The sequence below is a fragment of the Cryptotermes secundus genome, unplaced genomic scaffold, assembly GCF_002891405.2.
Source record: "Cryptotermes secundus unplaced genomic scaffold, Csec_1.0 scaffold250, whole genome shotgun sequence".
Taxonomy (NCBI): Eukaryota; Metazoa; Arthropoda; class Insecta; order Blattodea; family Kalotermitidae; genus Cryptotermes; species Cryptotermes secundus.
Genome location: NW_019738873.1, coordinates 2,267,830 through 2,284,099, shown reverse-complemented (window position 1 = coordinate 2,284,099; position 16,270 = coordinate 2,267,830). Strand labels below are relative to the sequence as shown.

The following is a 16,270-nucleotide window of genomic DNA, read 5'->3' as shown; positions in this document are numbered from 1 at the left end:
ATGTTCTGCTGAAAGTTTTAGCTTTTTTATATTTTCATGGCGTGTGTTCAGCATTCATGACGTTTCACGTTGGTTTGTATGTTTCAAACATCTAACAGGGCAGGTTCCTCTTTACTTACGCGTATTTTCGCATGCCTAAGACACAGAAGGAACATGTATCAGTTTCGAAGCTACCTACATCGCCCATATCATAGCATATGGTAGTATGTATACCCGTTGCCAAGAAATGATTCTATAAACGTCCGCTGCTAGGCAACGACCGCAGAATAAGCAAATGTATAATAGCCGTCGCTGAGTCGCAGATTTGCAAACAATCATTTCCCACTGCAACGACTGAACTACAAAAATGAGGAGCGGTCTTTTCTACGCGGTTCGCGCCAAGATGTTATAACCAGGACAGTTAGTGTAAGTTACTGCAATCCTGTATGGAGGCAGGGTCGAATACCTCCACCGTAGCTCTGCGAAAGGTGACGAAAGGGGAACCCATTGCCTGGGGGTATAACTGGACCACCCCGTTATTGGGGGATATAGATACAGGGACCTAGTCCTCCAGTTTGAGGGAGTTTCGAACCTGAGATACTATAATATGGTCATCAGTTCTGCGAGGCTCGGACCCGAGAATGACTGCGCTGGCGAAGGCATGTAACAACTGTAAACGATAGATCATCCTCTCATAGGAAAGGGTATTACATAAGGGTTATAACCGCAAGTGTTCAGTTGAAAAAATTCTGGTCGTGATCTCAAAGGGTGTGGCACCAAGACGAACTGATTGGCGGTACACCGGCAGTCATAAAGTAAATCTGACTCCCGACTCTCGTGCTCAATTGGCAGTCGGGCTGTGAAGAGAAGACTTTCTTGTGTGCTGCTGTTGCAATGAGACTGGTATAACTACGGTGTTGAAATCCGTTGCCATGATAGGACTAGTGAAGGCTGAGAACTTTAGTGTACTTGTAACTTGAGCGAGAGCGTTGTATTACTTGTAGTTACGAGTTGAGTGTAAGAGTGAAATAAATCCAATCATTCAATGTAAGTCCTGTCAACAGTCACTAATAACACGTGACAATAATTTTCCTCGGTCTTTAGGGGCGAATGCCGATGTAATAATATGAACTCAGCTGAGGACGTTTCTGTCGGTCCTGTTCATAATTATTCGACGCTACACAGTTTGAAATAACAAGATTTCAAAAGCAGTGCAATCTCCTTGCCACTGGTTAGAAATTCCATAACATTCTGGAAACATCTTGGAGTTCCTGAGCAAGGCCACTTACTGCTTCATAAGGCCGCGCCATAGTTAGTCGCTGGCTTTCCACCGCGGCGGCCCGGGTTCGATCCCGGGTCTGGTCAAGTGGGATTTATGGTGGACAAAGTAGCTCTGGGGCAGGTATTCTCCGAGTACTTCGGTTTCCCCTGCCAATCTTCATTCCACCAATTGCACCACAATCACCCTCACCTATCATCTGGGGCTGGTACAATAGGCCAGAAGTGGCCACAGTAAAAGGGACTTAGTTCCATCCCACTAGCAATAAAAAAAAGCAAATTCTTTGAATGAATTTGGGTACATGCATGGCCTAACTGGCCGATCAGAGTGTCCGCACAGTCTGAGGCATGAACTGTCTTCGCCCGCTCGAACACTTGGATCGTGAGTTCGTATCCCACTCGAGGTATGGATGTCTCCGCGTTTCTGTGTTTGTGTTGTTCTGTGTGTAGGTAACGGCCTTGTTACCGGCTGATCTTCAATCCAAGGAGTCCTACCGACTGTGTATAGGATCAAGAAACAGAAAAAGCGACATGGTCGCAAAAAAAAAGGCAATTTCTTTTTGTTACGAAGCTCTTAACAAAACAACGGAAGCCTGCCGGATGCTTTCAAAACATCACTTCCGCTGTTCTTTTACAAAACGAAATAGCAGTAGCAGCCAAGTCTCTTATAGCTTCTTGCAGGGAAGAACTGTTTAATCACATCCACGTACAAGGGCGAAGTCTCGATAAGTCACGCGAAACACAGAACTCAGTCCCGTGGAATAAGCGCATGCAATAGACACACAGCCATAGGAGCACAGAGAAAGTTGCGTGCCAGATGCGATCATGCGATCATAATTTTATTAGTAGAAACATCGTAATTTGAGGTAAATGTATCGCCTCTCGTATCAAAATGTGTTTTCTATGCGATCCGTGCCGAAATGTTACGTGTATAAGCAGGACAAGTTAGGAGTTGCAGTTAGTGCAGTTAGTGAAGAGTTGGTTGGTAACTTAGTTAGAGGGCTACTGGGGTTCTGTTATGAGCCGTTACGCTTAGAAGTTGGGTGGTGAGGCACGGGATAGTTCGGGAAACCAGAGGAAGGGGAATAACCGCCGTTGAAAGCCGCTACCAAGCAACGACAGTGAAGAAATAACTGTGGACAAAGTGTGTAGCATTGAATTAAAAAGTGTAGTCACGCGCTGTATCAGAGAGTCCAATAAATAGTATTACCAATCCAAACCCTGTCTGCAGTCACTAAAATCGTCATAGTGGGTTACGTGATCAGCAAATTCTGTGCATTATGTGAACAAGTAACATAAATTCAAGCGACAAACTTACATTTTCACAATTATTATTCGACAATTTTACGTAGCGGCACAACAGCAGAATTATTAAGCCATTAAGAAATGGGTTTCAGTTGTTGCGTCAAAATCAGAAAGTACCCGTGTTTAGAAGTTCTCTGCTTATCACGAAATAAAACAAGAAAGAAAGAAATTCTTACGCAAATATATCTCATCACCACATTCTATTGCACAAAGGCGTGTGATGGATTTTGCTCCTAAAATCTGCTCATTGCAGACATCAGGTGATGGAAATTTGCAAGTATTTACGCCTATTCTCTTTGTTCCTTTAATTGCTTAACGACACTTCACAAAATGCAGCATGGAATAAAGATAATTAATGATGATGTAAGATTTGAGGCTTTCACGGCAGTGACTATGAAGAAAGCAGACTTATATTTTTCCTTCTACCCTGAAGATGGAGGCGATACGTTCCTCCGAAACGTCGGTTAACACCACATATACACTGTGCCAAATCCCAAAAGACTGCTTTCTTCAATTAATGATGAATTTGAAAGCATATAAATGTAATGTGTGGCCTAATTCAAAGAAAGCAGGGTAAATTGAAATCTTTACGGAATACAAGCCAAGTGAATTATTGAATCAAGAACTGTGACATCGTACAGGAACAAAAAGGGGGAGAGCGTCTGAATAAGACAAACAATGACCTTGAAATAAATAAGAGAAATTTTTATGGAGGTACAAATTAATTTAAGAAAGTTTACGAGTCTAGAATTAGCTCAGTCAACAGCGGGTAGAGTGGTCTGCTTGCATATACCCACATTACGACAGGTGAAAGAATTATATTTGTCAGCTAATGAATGCACCTGGAGATTAATGACGGCAGACACATGAGTCATCAGTGCCTGAACCTAGCCCTTTTGAGACTGATATTGCCAGTGAAATGTTGAGAAGAAATTAATAGCCAGAGATTTTTCAAATTACGGCAGAACTGATCAAAGCAAGAGACAGTGCTTTGCGTTATGAGATCCAAATTTCTTTGTCAACCTGATCCAGTTATAGTGTGACAGCAGACTTTAAGGAATCCACCTTTTTATTCTTTTATTGCTAGTGGGGTGGGACTAAGTCCCTGTACTGCGGCCACTTCTGGCCTATTGTACCAGCCCCAGATGATAGGTGAGGGTGATTGTGGAGCAGTTGGTGGAATGAAGATTGGCAGGGGAAACCGAAATACTCGGAGAAAACCTGCTCCAGCGCCACTTTGTCCACCATAAATCCCACTTGACCAGACAGGCCGTGGAGCCCCATAGAGTTTTGAGACGTCAATGTTCCCACATTTCTATAGAATCGGCTCACAGATGGCGGCGAAGTTGTCAACCTTACTCGCCGGCCGACATTTACCCCCCGGAAGATTCTTGGTACTCATTTCTGTCAGAGACTGAATCGATTGCAGTGCCACAGCGCATGTATACGTTCCATTTTAAGTGTTCCTCGCGCCGAGTTTCCGTCTCTTGCGATTTCCTGCGCCTTCCTCTTGCTGGCCTCATTAAGGACTCCCCTTGGTCTGCCCCATTTCCGGCGCCCTACTGCACTTGCTTCCAAAGCCTGGCAGGGTATTCGGCGACCTTCCATTCGTATCTTCTCTATCTGTTTTGTTATTTTCTTCTTTCTCCTTCAACCTTTTTCTAAGCGCCTCAGGTATTCTTCTTGCGCACCTCATCCGAAAGGCCATTTCCGCTACAAATAATCTCATACACAGGTCCCCATTTATCGCTCAAGACAGCCCCCCCCCCATATGTTGTCACAATGTTCTGTAACAGATAAATTGATTTTGTTTTTGTAATTACACTTATATTGTGATCCCAAAGGTTCGAAATTAACATCATAGTGGCTTCTGCCTGCCATGTTGTACAAAACTAAGAACTAGAAGGCGACGGTGAGCATAGATTAGCTGAAAGCAAATTACGGATCTTCCTTTCTTTTAAATTGCTGACAGTCAACTGCAGAATAATAACATAACGAGGGGTTAAATTCGCTTAGTGGGGGGTGGAGTCCAGCTGGGTCCACTCGGCACGGCGGCCACTGATTGGCCTATTGCAGCCTGTCCTGGGTGATTATGATGACGGGGAATTTGGTGGAATGAAGATTGGAAGGTGAAACCATCCCCAGCGCCACTTTCTCCACCACAAATCCCACTTGACCGGGCCCGGGATTGAACCCGGGCCGCGACGGTGGGAAGCCAGCGACTAACCGCCTGAGCTATGGCGCGGCCTAACGAGGGGTTTCTAACATGCGACGTGATTGCTTGCATAGGCACCTGCCCAAGGAGCCGCGAACTGACAAACTCCAGAACGTCACGTCACTACATGAAGAACGTTGGGTTGGACAAGAAATACAGCCAAGCGAGGGAAACAAATGTATGCTGTATTGAAACTATGGAAACAGACAATCCTTCCACCCCTCCCCCCCACACACACACACTACACACGAGGAATTGATTGGTGAATAGCTTTATTCACCACTTACAAGTCTAACTACAAATAACTAAAACACTACTGCTGATTTCCATAGTCTACCTTCACTGGTTGTTACTTGGTAACAGCTCTCAACCATGGCTAGTCCTCTGCAATATTTTCACTAGACGCTTCCCGGCAACGGCTTCTACCGAGGGAGATTCTTCAGCGTCTGTGCTCGGGTCGTTACTCTCCGGCGAATATCCCGCAACAGAACTGTAGTTCAGAGTTTTCTTTGCGACTGGCTGCTTACTCAGGACCCTTGAGGCTCACGACCGGACATCTTTCCTTCCTCAGCTGAAAACTTGCGTTAATAGTCCTTACGTAACATCCTCTCTGAAGAGAAGACGGCCTTGTCTTTTATGAATATGCTTGGCCTTTCTTCAAGTATGCACTTCGCACAGATACGTAGTATGCATACAGGTCCTCTCTGTCAGTCCAGGTTTTGCAGTGCAGAGCATGCCTATCTTACGTATCTTATGCTACAACGGCTGCTTAGTAACTTGAAAGGTCGTAAGTTTGGCCACTGATAAATTTAAGCTTCTATATTTTCTATGTCTGGCTTTGCCTTTTCCTATACCACGAACATGTTCATTCTCATGATTTTGTATGACTTATACTTGTTCACTGCACAATTTTGTAGCGTTAACTGTCTTCAACTAACTTGTCGGCATAGACCAAGAAGAAAACACAGCCCCTCTATTGTTGTATAAGTGTGTTTACCAGTCCGTTGCATTGGAAGGGTCGCGGCGCGGACCACATAGAAACATCGTTCTTATATTGTTGCGTTGCATTAAGTTGTGGGCTTTACCTAGCAACGGACGCTGTTTACCGACTCACTGCTTAGCAACTGGTTTATATGCCACAATATTAAAAGGAATGTAAGATTGTGATGATATATGAAGTCTCCGAGGATATCTGTGATGATTAAGGGCCCAGTGCCTGCCGGAGCCAGGCCGGACATTTGCGCCAGGATCCGCTACTGCAGTCGGATGCGCCACACAACAGAAATCGATCCTAGCACCTCACAAACCAAACCGTGCCCAGATCCGACTGCCTTCTCCTCAACCTGTACGTCAACTTGCATATGTCACCATTGTACCCCCTTCCCACAAACATGTTCATAAGAAAGACTACCCGTTACTGCTGAGTGCCAGCCCTGAGCAACATAACAAAATTAGTTCTACAGGCTGCCTCGGGAGGAAAGGTCGATATTCTGGGAGGTCACAGTATCGGCCATTCTAAGCATAAAGTGTATATGTACATGCGTCCTGTTCCGAACGGTTTCCGGGATAGAGCTGTTTCACTGTACAGACGAGCAGTACGCCATGTCCTCACACGAGTTGCAAAGTGCATTGATGTTGACGGTGGAATTTTCGAAAATGTATTCTACTGGGTATACTATATTGTACTAGGTGAACTGTACGAACTTTGTCACTTGAACAAGAAATACCGGTATTAGAAACAGTACGTAATATCTCTTTCTTATCAACAGTTTTGGAACTGTAGAGTGAAACATCTCTTCGTTCAATCTACGTACGTTGCTCGTTTGTTTTCGGATAGATTCTGATGCTACGGGATGTATCATGGACACAGAAGTTCACAACAGGAACCCACTTACTCGGTATGAACATTCTTGATGATATAACTTCAGTAAATGGTGAAGCGTCGTTAATTAAGCTATGATTCGCTATGCAAATCCCCGCTCTCATATCAACAGGTAAAGGTAAAAGTTTTCTTACCCGCTTAATTAAGCACTATGATATGAAGAAATGGGGGAGTGGAGGTATAACTCCACCGTTCTTGACTTCAGCATTAGATGGAAGTGAGCGGTTAGTTTCACTTCCTGGTTCCTACTGGATAGGCGGCAGAGTGGGCCCCAGAACCAGTGTGGACGCGGTGGGTAAAAAAGGTAAGTGTATCCCTGTAAGAGGTCGTGGAGGCCCATAGGGTTGTGATACGTCGAGGCTCCCACATTTTCTCTTAGAAATCGACTCACAGATGGCGGTACGGTTGTCAGCCTTACGCACTGACCGCCCTTTAACCCGCAGGAAGATTCCTAGTACTCATTTCTGTTAGAGGCTGAGTCGACACCAGGGCCATAATGCGGCCGGAAGGGACTCGAATCCGCGACCTTCCGGCTTGCAGCATAGTGCCTCAAACAATTGCGCTACCCTGTATCCCGGACGCGGTGGGTATCAACAACCGATTCTAATTGTTTGTATAACTTCATAAATGCGGAATATCTCTTCTGTGATTGTCAGACGAGGAACTAATTCTTTACGGTCGATAAACTCGGTCGCGAAACTGGTGTGTAGACGAAGCAAACCACACGCTGCTCGCTGGCAGCGATGAAGACAACTTGGCACGGGACAACATTTGAAATAGTTCCGCTAACTGTTGCTCTCAGTCACATCTGGACCAAATGCAATGCGGAAGAATTGTGCCTTTAAGTTTTCACTTGAGAATTAAGTGATCGAAAAGGAACGCCAATCAAAGCCGCCCAAATCAGGAACTCACGACACAAAATGTAGGCACTGAGCTGGGCGATGCTTGGTTCGAAGCTGGGCAGGAACACCGTCTGTCGCTACTGACGATTTTCGTGTCATTTCTCATTCTTTCTACTCAAATATAGAAACAGCATCGGTTATGACATGACAGAGTTCTTTAAAATTCTCTCCATGTAATGAAAACACAGTAAAATAAACCACAAAACAAAACTTCGTGTTAATACAGCGTTTGACACCCAGGAAGGCGTAAGTCACGTGCTGCTGGCTTGTGCGCAGTAGGTATGTGCATAGGGGCCCCCCACTCCAGCCTCAAAATACTGTGACTTATAAGACACGTTGTTGAGCGGTGACTCTGTGAATAGCAGCCGTTGCTTGGTAACGGCAGGCAAAAACGTAAACAATACCTAGGCTATCGACAGGAAGTTACTCGGTAAACGGGTTGCCACGGCAAAGGATGCGCATGCAACGGATGGGGTATTGTTGGACTATAACAGCGGAAAAGGTGTTTTCTATGTGGTTAGTGCCGAAATGTTGTAAGTAGGGTCAGTCAAGTTCCGGAGTGGGTACTTGGCAGTTGTCAGTTGGAACAGAGCGTGGGAAGCTGAAGAATTTCCACTGTTAGAAGCCGTTGCCAGGGAACGACTGGTTAAGACATGGCAGACTGGAAAATTCTTAGCGGGTGCTGTAGTGATTTATAAAGTGTGGAAATCAGCAGTTGCTGTAATTACTTGTAGTTACGAGTTGTGTGTACAAATGATCAATAAATTTAATTCACCAATCTATGCCCCGTCTACAGTCACACACCCCCTAAAACGTGACAATATTAATAAAATTAAAAAAAAATTAAGTAAGAAGTAAAGCGTAAAGACTTCAAAATCTTCTTGTGCAAAAAAAAAATTGTTGCTTTAAAATTTCAGAACATGAATTTGTAACTTACTTTGGATGGTTTTTTAAGAAAATATATTTCGGTATATCATGGTTTTCTTGATGCCATTACAAACTACGAGGAGGGCCCCCAAAGGTGCCTAAGACTAGGGGCTCCATGAGGTCTTATTCCGGTAGTGCTGGTTTCCAGCGTGGAGGGGGGACATTTTAACAGTGTCTGGTTATGAAGTTCTCGTATATTCGAGGATATAATGCCTCTTAGTCCAGTGTAAGTCAACGGATTTTTCGGAAGAACATATCGCCACCATCTTGAATATCGAAGGTAAGCTAAGATGGCAGAAAGCTTAATGACTGTGCTCTTCGTTGTCACCGCTGTGAGAATGTAAAATGCAACATAATCTGATTACTTCTCAATGCAGTGCAGTGCTTAACACATACAATGGAGTTAACTGATTATAAACAACCTACCGGCTTCCTTATGCACAATCTAGGGCAGAGTTCTCCCCGTGCCTAAGCAACAGTACTTTTATAGCTAACCCGTACAAGTCTCGAAGAAATTTAATGTTTCTAAACTTACAAGTCTTGAAAGAAGTGCTATCCCTGTAACAGGCTGTGGAGGCCCATAGGTTTGTGAGACTTCGAGGCTCGCATATTTTCTAGACAATCGGCTCAAAGTCGGCGGGGGGGTTGTCAGTCTTGCGCGTCGGCCACCCTTTACCCCCAAGAAGATTCCTGGTACTCGTTCCTGTTGGAGGATTAATCGACCCCAGGGCCAAAGTGCAGCTGGAAGGATGAAAAAATTGTAAGGTCCAATGACCTAATCGGGAATGGAATTTCCACCTCCTTGCTTGCAGCACAATGCACGCTACCGCGTAACGCTACACATTTCAGCAGAATGGCTGAAGACTGAGTACGAGTACGTTCAGTATTTACGTAACCCCATGAGCAGCTGCACATTGGTGTTCAGGAGTTTCATGTTGCGCGCCCGTAAATGTGTGAGTGAGGGATTCAAAACAGGTTCTGCTCTCAGCTACAGAATTGGAGCAGCGTCCTACATGTAGCGTGCTCAGAACGTTATGTAAGAAACAAAACAACTGTGCCTAGTTCTGTGCTACTTCAACGAAAAATTGTCTATCATTTGCCAAATATAATTCTGCTAGGTAACATTTGTATCCCCAGTCATGTGCAACACGCCGAGAAAGTACGTGGCTGTCCCTTTGTTGTTTAACAACTCGAACATTTTTCCCGAGAAAAAGCAAAATGTCATTGTCGAGGTCAGGAACTCTGGGCGTCACTTGCTATTAAACGGGTGTCCATAATGTTTAATTGGTCCCTTCATCAACAGATCAGAGGAAAATAATCCTCCGGACAGCCATTTATCCACCCTTTGACCTTGGCCGCTTTTTCAGTTTCTGAATCCTACACACAGTGGGTAAACTGCATAATGAGGAGCTTCATAACTTGTACTCTTCTCCAAGTATATTTAGAATGATCAAGTCAAGGAAGATGAGGTGGACAGGGCATGTAGCACGAATGGAGGAGAAGAAGGATGCATATAGGATATTAGTGGGAAAGGCAGAAGGAAAGAAACCACTTGGAAGACCAAGGCGTAGGTGGGTGGAAAATATTAAAATGTATCTTAGAGAGACAGGATGGGATGGTGTGGATTGGATTGATCTGGCTCAGGATAGTGACCAGTGGAGGGCTCTTATGAACACGGTAGTGAACCTTCCGGTTCCATAAAATTCTGGGAAATTCTTGAATAACTGCAGATTTGGCTTCTCTTCAAGAAGGACTCAGCTCCATAAGTAAGTAAATGCACAATCGGTAGGTCGCCTTGGATGGGGGATCAGCCCGACACAAGGCCGCTATATACACACAGAAGAGCACAAACAGAATAAATGTACACAATACAGGCATCCATGCCTTGAACGGGATTCGAACCCACGATCCCAACTTTCGAGCGAGTGAAGACAGTTCATGCCTTAGACCGCGCGGCCACTGTGATCGGCTGTCATCCGGGTAGAGATGGCATGGTATGACATGGTTGTCATTCGTCATATTGAAGGGGCAGGAAAACCACTCGGACTTGCTGTAGTAGTGACAGATATAACTTGAGTGTAATGTTTAAAAGTAAGACAACTCAAATAATACTAAGAAACGCTGAGAATGAGACCAAGCACGAGTTGTCCTGCCAGCTGTACAACAGGCAAGTCACAGTAGAGACAGGGAGGGGGAAGAAGACGGACATCGCTAAAGATGGAAGGCAGAAAGAGTGGTAAAATCGGAGCCAAGAAATGTGCCCGTAATGGTTAAATGACAAGTCTGCTGGGACAAATGCGAACTCCACCTTTCTATGAAATTGGCAGGATCTGCTTCGCTTGATGTGTTGGACTGGCTGGCCGCGTTCCGTAGTTTCGTTATACAGATATCATGTTTCTGGACATTGTCCACCTTCCTGTTTGTATTTAAAAACATAACGTTTCGGAGACTGAATTCTGTGTCCGTCCATAGGTGGAGCCTATTCAGTTGGGTCCAGTCGATAGAGCTAGTCCCCATCTCCGAAAACAGGCACCAACGCAAGATAGAGCGTACAAGCCAAGCCCAGAGCCATGGATTATGTCCAGAAACATGATATTTGTATTAATGTACCACAGTCACAAACTTTTAGAGCCTACTGTTTTAACATGTTTCACATAGTTAAGTGCTATTAACGGCAATTCGTCTGTCGGATCGTTGCTTTTTATGAGAGAACCTGTCTCTCAAATTCTAAGCTTTTCTTTCTTTCCTCCCGCTCCCACTTTGGAGCATAGGGCTGATTTCTCAGTTTCGTGATCATTTTACAGACGGTAGGACTCCTTGGAAGGGTGATCAGCTCGTCACAAGGCCTCTATCCGAACACAGGACAACATAAACACAGAATAAACGCATACACACACAAAATATCCATGCCTTGTGAGGGATCCGAACCCACGATCCCGACTTCCGTGCGAGCGAAAACAGTACATGCCTTAGACAGCTCGGCTACCGTGACCGGCAATTCTAATCTTTTCCTATTATCTAATGACGAACTGTGAGGTTTATATTAGATTCAATATAGGTTAGTAGGTTTATGGGTTGCTGGTAACGAGATAGAATGGCTTTATTACGGCGTAAGGAGAACGTCTCTTCTCCAATTGATGTCCTCTGTTTGTTTGGCTTCAACTGCAGCTGATCTTCACTGAACGAGGGCTACGCATTTCCTTCTGCAGGCGTTGCCGCCGCAGCCCGAGAGCATATCCGCCTACGGACAAAGCAAACTTTCTTGTCGCTGCTGTTAGAAAGGGAACACGATGGGTCGTAAAAAGGCCTGGACGATAAAAAGTGTTCAACAGAATAGCCTGACGCTTAAATCTACGCTGGTTTCTCGTTGTTTTCTTTCCTCTGCCTTCGTTCTCGCCGGTTGGGGTGGCCGCGCGGTCTAAGGCGTCATCTTAGTTCGCTCGAACACTGGGATCGTGGATTCGAATCCCAATGAATGGATGTCTTTCTGTGTTTTTTCATTGTTTGTGTTGTCCCTTGTAGGTAGCGGCCTTGTGTCGGGCTGATCCCCCGTCCAAGGAGTCCCACCGACTAAGATTAAGGAATTGAAGCGAAACAAAGCTTTTCACGGATGTCCTATGTTCCAAGTGGGAACAACAGGAATATATTTAGTCTCCGTGCTAGGGCTTGAAGGTGACAGTGAATGCAACTTACACAGCTCGACGCGCGAGGTCAGACGAACGCGATGCTAACCGTCCTGCTTTCTCCAGTTCTCCTGCAGTTGGAAGCTTCTGGCTTGAATTCAGCTGGCCTTCTCTCTATTAGCCAATGAACAAGAATCTGCCCCTTCAGGAGAACATTGCTTCATGTTTTCAAATTTTTGAAGTCATTAGAATAATTTATTTATAGAAAACCGAAACTAACGGCCGATTCGTTGCCCTGACCACGCGACAACCTCTATCTGCTAAAGTTGGCATTAACTTCGCCGACAAACGGCGGTCGCTCGGTACGTGTAGTTCGCTCGCGGTCTCAAGCCACGAAGTAATGAAATTTAAGGATGAACAGAAATGGGTGCCAAGAGTCTTCCAGGGAGTAAAGGACGGCCGCCGCGCAAGGCTCACAACCCCCACCGCCATCTGTCAGCCGATTGTCTAGGAAATGTGGGAGCCTCGACGTCTCACAACCCTATGGGCCTCCACGGCCTGTTACAGGGATAGCTTTACCTTCATGACCAATAGCTCGAGGATAATTTTTGCTGGGAGACACTTCATGGTTTGCCAAGTCATGGGGTTTAAAGTGTGTGTTAGTACTTGTACCAGGTTCAGAGCACAAGGAGAAGGCGAATTGCTTCTGACGTCCGGTTCTGTTCAGCATAAACGCGTCGAAATATTGTTCCTACGCGTCCCTTTCAAGTGAAGACAACAACGCGGAACTGTAAAAGTAGGGAGCCGGAAGTCAGGGATTTCTCTATCAACTTACTTTTCCGACAGAATGGGCAGCAAGCCAGGATACAACTAGGGGAGGAAAAGCTATTTAGATTTCCTAGAAAAGAACAATTGCTACTATATGTGGTTCGTTTAATCAGCAGCAGTAAAACAAAATTTAATTACTCTATGACTTTCATCCGGTAACGACATGGGGTTTTAGGAACACACGTGTGTGAATATAAAGGTCAAGGCAACAGGAAATTACAATATTATATTATAACTAATATTTTCAGGGGTTGGAATTTCATCGTGAAAACGCGACAACCCGGCGGATACTTTTGCACACGCGCATTATCGACCTGTAGTTAGTTAGTTATTGGAGAGGGTGGGTTTCTCCATGCACCTAGACCAGATACTGGTCCATTGTGCGTCCCCCTATGATATTCTACCAGTCTCTATACCCTACCGATACTGGTGCGTACCATCAGTCCCGACCGAGCCAGCGAGTTCGGCCTCTACTGGCTTAGCGGTATCTATAATGCTTGCCCCATCTATCAGAGGTGTTAGAGACTACTGGGTACGGGCTGATGACCGAAGCGCCGAAGTTCGAGTCCCGGCAGGGTCTCTTCTCTTCTCTACAGCGTCCTGACCGGTTCTGGGGCCCCACCAGCCTTCAATGCAATGGGTACAAGGGGGGGGGGGCTCTTTCTCAGAGCTAAAGTGGAAGCTGACCACTCACCTCCAGCTAGCCCCGAGGTCAAGAAAATATGGATCTATACATCCACTCCCCCATACGCCTTCAAGATGTAGTGCTTAATTAGTTAACCACAGGAATACCTCTATCTTAGTGTACATTACTTCATGGTACAGGAAGTCAAGCCTGTTTCGACTTCACAAACTCATATTTTCATCAAGGCATTCTTTGATCTTGGAAACCTTTTGGTTTGAATTGTAAAATTTGCTTCGGAATGATTTTACTGGCTGAGATTCGAACCAAAGACCTCTCGAACGCAAGTCTGTGGGGTTAGAGCTAGACCATACTGTTCGATGATTTCAATCTTGTATTCTTATAATGGATTATGCTTTAATATAATTAGAGTCTCACGTGTATCAACATGCCCACTTGTTTTGGACACAAAGGAACTAGATGCATCAGGTAATCACATTTCGTTTGAACGCCGAACAAACATGGAAACCTTGTCTGTCTAAAACAATTAGACAAGGTATTCAAAGAATTCGCGTAATGGCAGAGAGCTACGAAAACTGCAAGGAGAAAGGAGTACGATATTTCCATATAAAGGTTACACGTTTCCTGGCGATTCAAAAGATTCAGCACCCACTGCCCGCAGTACATACTCAACATGTACCAACGTCATCCCGTGATCTGCGACATAATTAACAAGTCACATCGCTCCGCGAGCCCGCCTTACATCGGTTCTGACAGTGTTGCATAATACTAGGGGTTACTGAGCTTTCGGACTTCGCGCAACATCAGATATTCTAAAATGAATCCGCCGTTTCGGAAGCTGGATCTGTTTCCGTTTTCAGGTGAATGGCAGGGGATCTCCTCTGTTGGGTCTGTATGAAAGAGCTAACCATAATCACCGGAACGGTCGAGTGATTGAAGGTTAGAACTTTCAAACGGGCCCAAAGGAATCGACACGCCCATCTACTCGTACTCACCTGAAGATGGAAAAAGAGTCAACTTCCGAAACGGGGTCTTTCATAGCATAAGTAACGATGGACAAATACACAATAAAATGCTCCATGCGCAGAAGAACAGATCCCTGTTTCTGTCATAAACCTCTGAATATTTTATTTCGACAGGAAGGTTAGCAAATTTGAGAAGAGTTTATGAAGCTTAAAATCTTTTTAGCTCCCTCACGTCTGCCCACATTACCCACGCCATGCAGATACCGTATACAGTAAATATAAGTAATATACTCGTAATTTAGATAGATGTAATTTTAAGAGCGTTTATTAGAATAATTGAACAAATTAAATTACATATTTATTCACATTCTCATTAGGTTTCAAGGGACTGTTCAGTGAGATATGACGCTGTGTAGTCTGGTAGAAGCTCAACGAAATTTTGAAGGAGCGTACTGCCTCCATCTTCAGGGTCGAAGAGCAATCCAGCAAACACTGAACTTTCACCAGATTAAAGGCATAAATCACACATGACAGTCACTGATATGGGAACCTTAAATCCAGTGTTTCCATTATGTTTCACTTTAAGAGGGGGCACGCGGTAGCGCAGTTCGTTGTGGCACTATGCTACAAGACGGAAAGTCGAGGGTTCGATTCCCGAAGTCATTGGACTTATTTTTATTTTACCTAATCCTCCCAGCCGCACTATTACCCTGGGGCCGAATCAGCCTCTAACAGAAATGAGTACCAGGAATCTTCCTCTGGGGTAAAGGACGGCCGGCGCGTAAGGCTGACAAACTCACCGCCATCTGTGAGTCGACTGTCTAGAAAATGTGGGACCCTCGACGTCTCACAAACTTATGGGCCTCCACGGCCTGTTACAGGGATAGTGATCTATATTTTAGATGCCATGTATGTCCTTCGCACTCCTGTTCGAGTCGGAATTTTCTTTGCTGGAAACTTGAACTAGAATTGCTGAAGAAAGTGGGTGCGATTACATACACCAGAAGCTTAGTCCAACACAATGAACTATGGTAAGGCTTTTATGTTAGGCCGCGCCATAGCTCAAGCAGTTAGTTGCTGGCTTCCCACCGCGGCGGCCCGGGTTCGATACCGGGTCTGGTCAAGTGGGATGTGTGGTGGACAAAGTGGCTCGGGGGCAGGTTTTCTCCGAGAACTTCGGTTTCCCCTGCCAATCTTCATTCCACCAATTGCTCCACAATCACCCTCACCCATCATCTGGGGCTGGTACAATAGGCCAGAAGTGGCCGCAGTATAAGGGACTTAGTCCCACCCCACTAGCAATAAAAAAGACATTATTGTACAGAAGAACGCCATGGCAATGAATTTTTGTATTTGCGTGTCATTAAAAGAGAGTGTGTAACCAAGCTGGAAATAAATCCAATCATCCGAACTAGAACCCGTCATTTCGTCACGCGTACCCCGTAAAGGTGACAATATTAATAAATATTCCCTTCATTTGTGTTAAAATTATTCTTTTTTGTCTCCTATGGCTAACTTTTTCTGCACTAGTCCAGATGACTTCTCCCATACAATTACTCCGGATTAGCGACGGTAATTGTAACGAGTAACAAGTCCTGTCCGAAATTAAAGCTGTAAAATTACGCCTACTGTTCTCAGCATCATGTCCCTCAGAAAGTAAACAACTCGAGAAACTTTGAACGAAATTTTCATGAAACTCGATTTCTGGATCAAAAAGATTCCG

General features: G+C 44.9%; 1 protein-coding gene across 3 annotated transcripts in view; it reads right to left on the bottom strand.

Moving 5' to 3' along the window:
• LOC111871115 (potassium voltage-gated channel protein Shal) overlaps positions 1-16,270 on the bottom strand; it is a 163,876-nt gene that overhangs the window by 53,026 nt on the left and 94,580 nt on the right. The window lies entirely within an intron of this gene.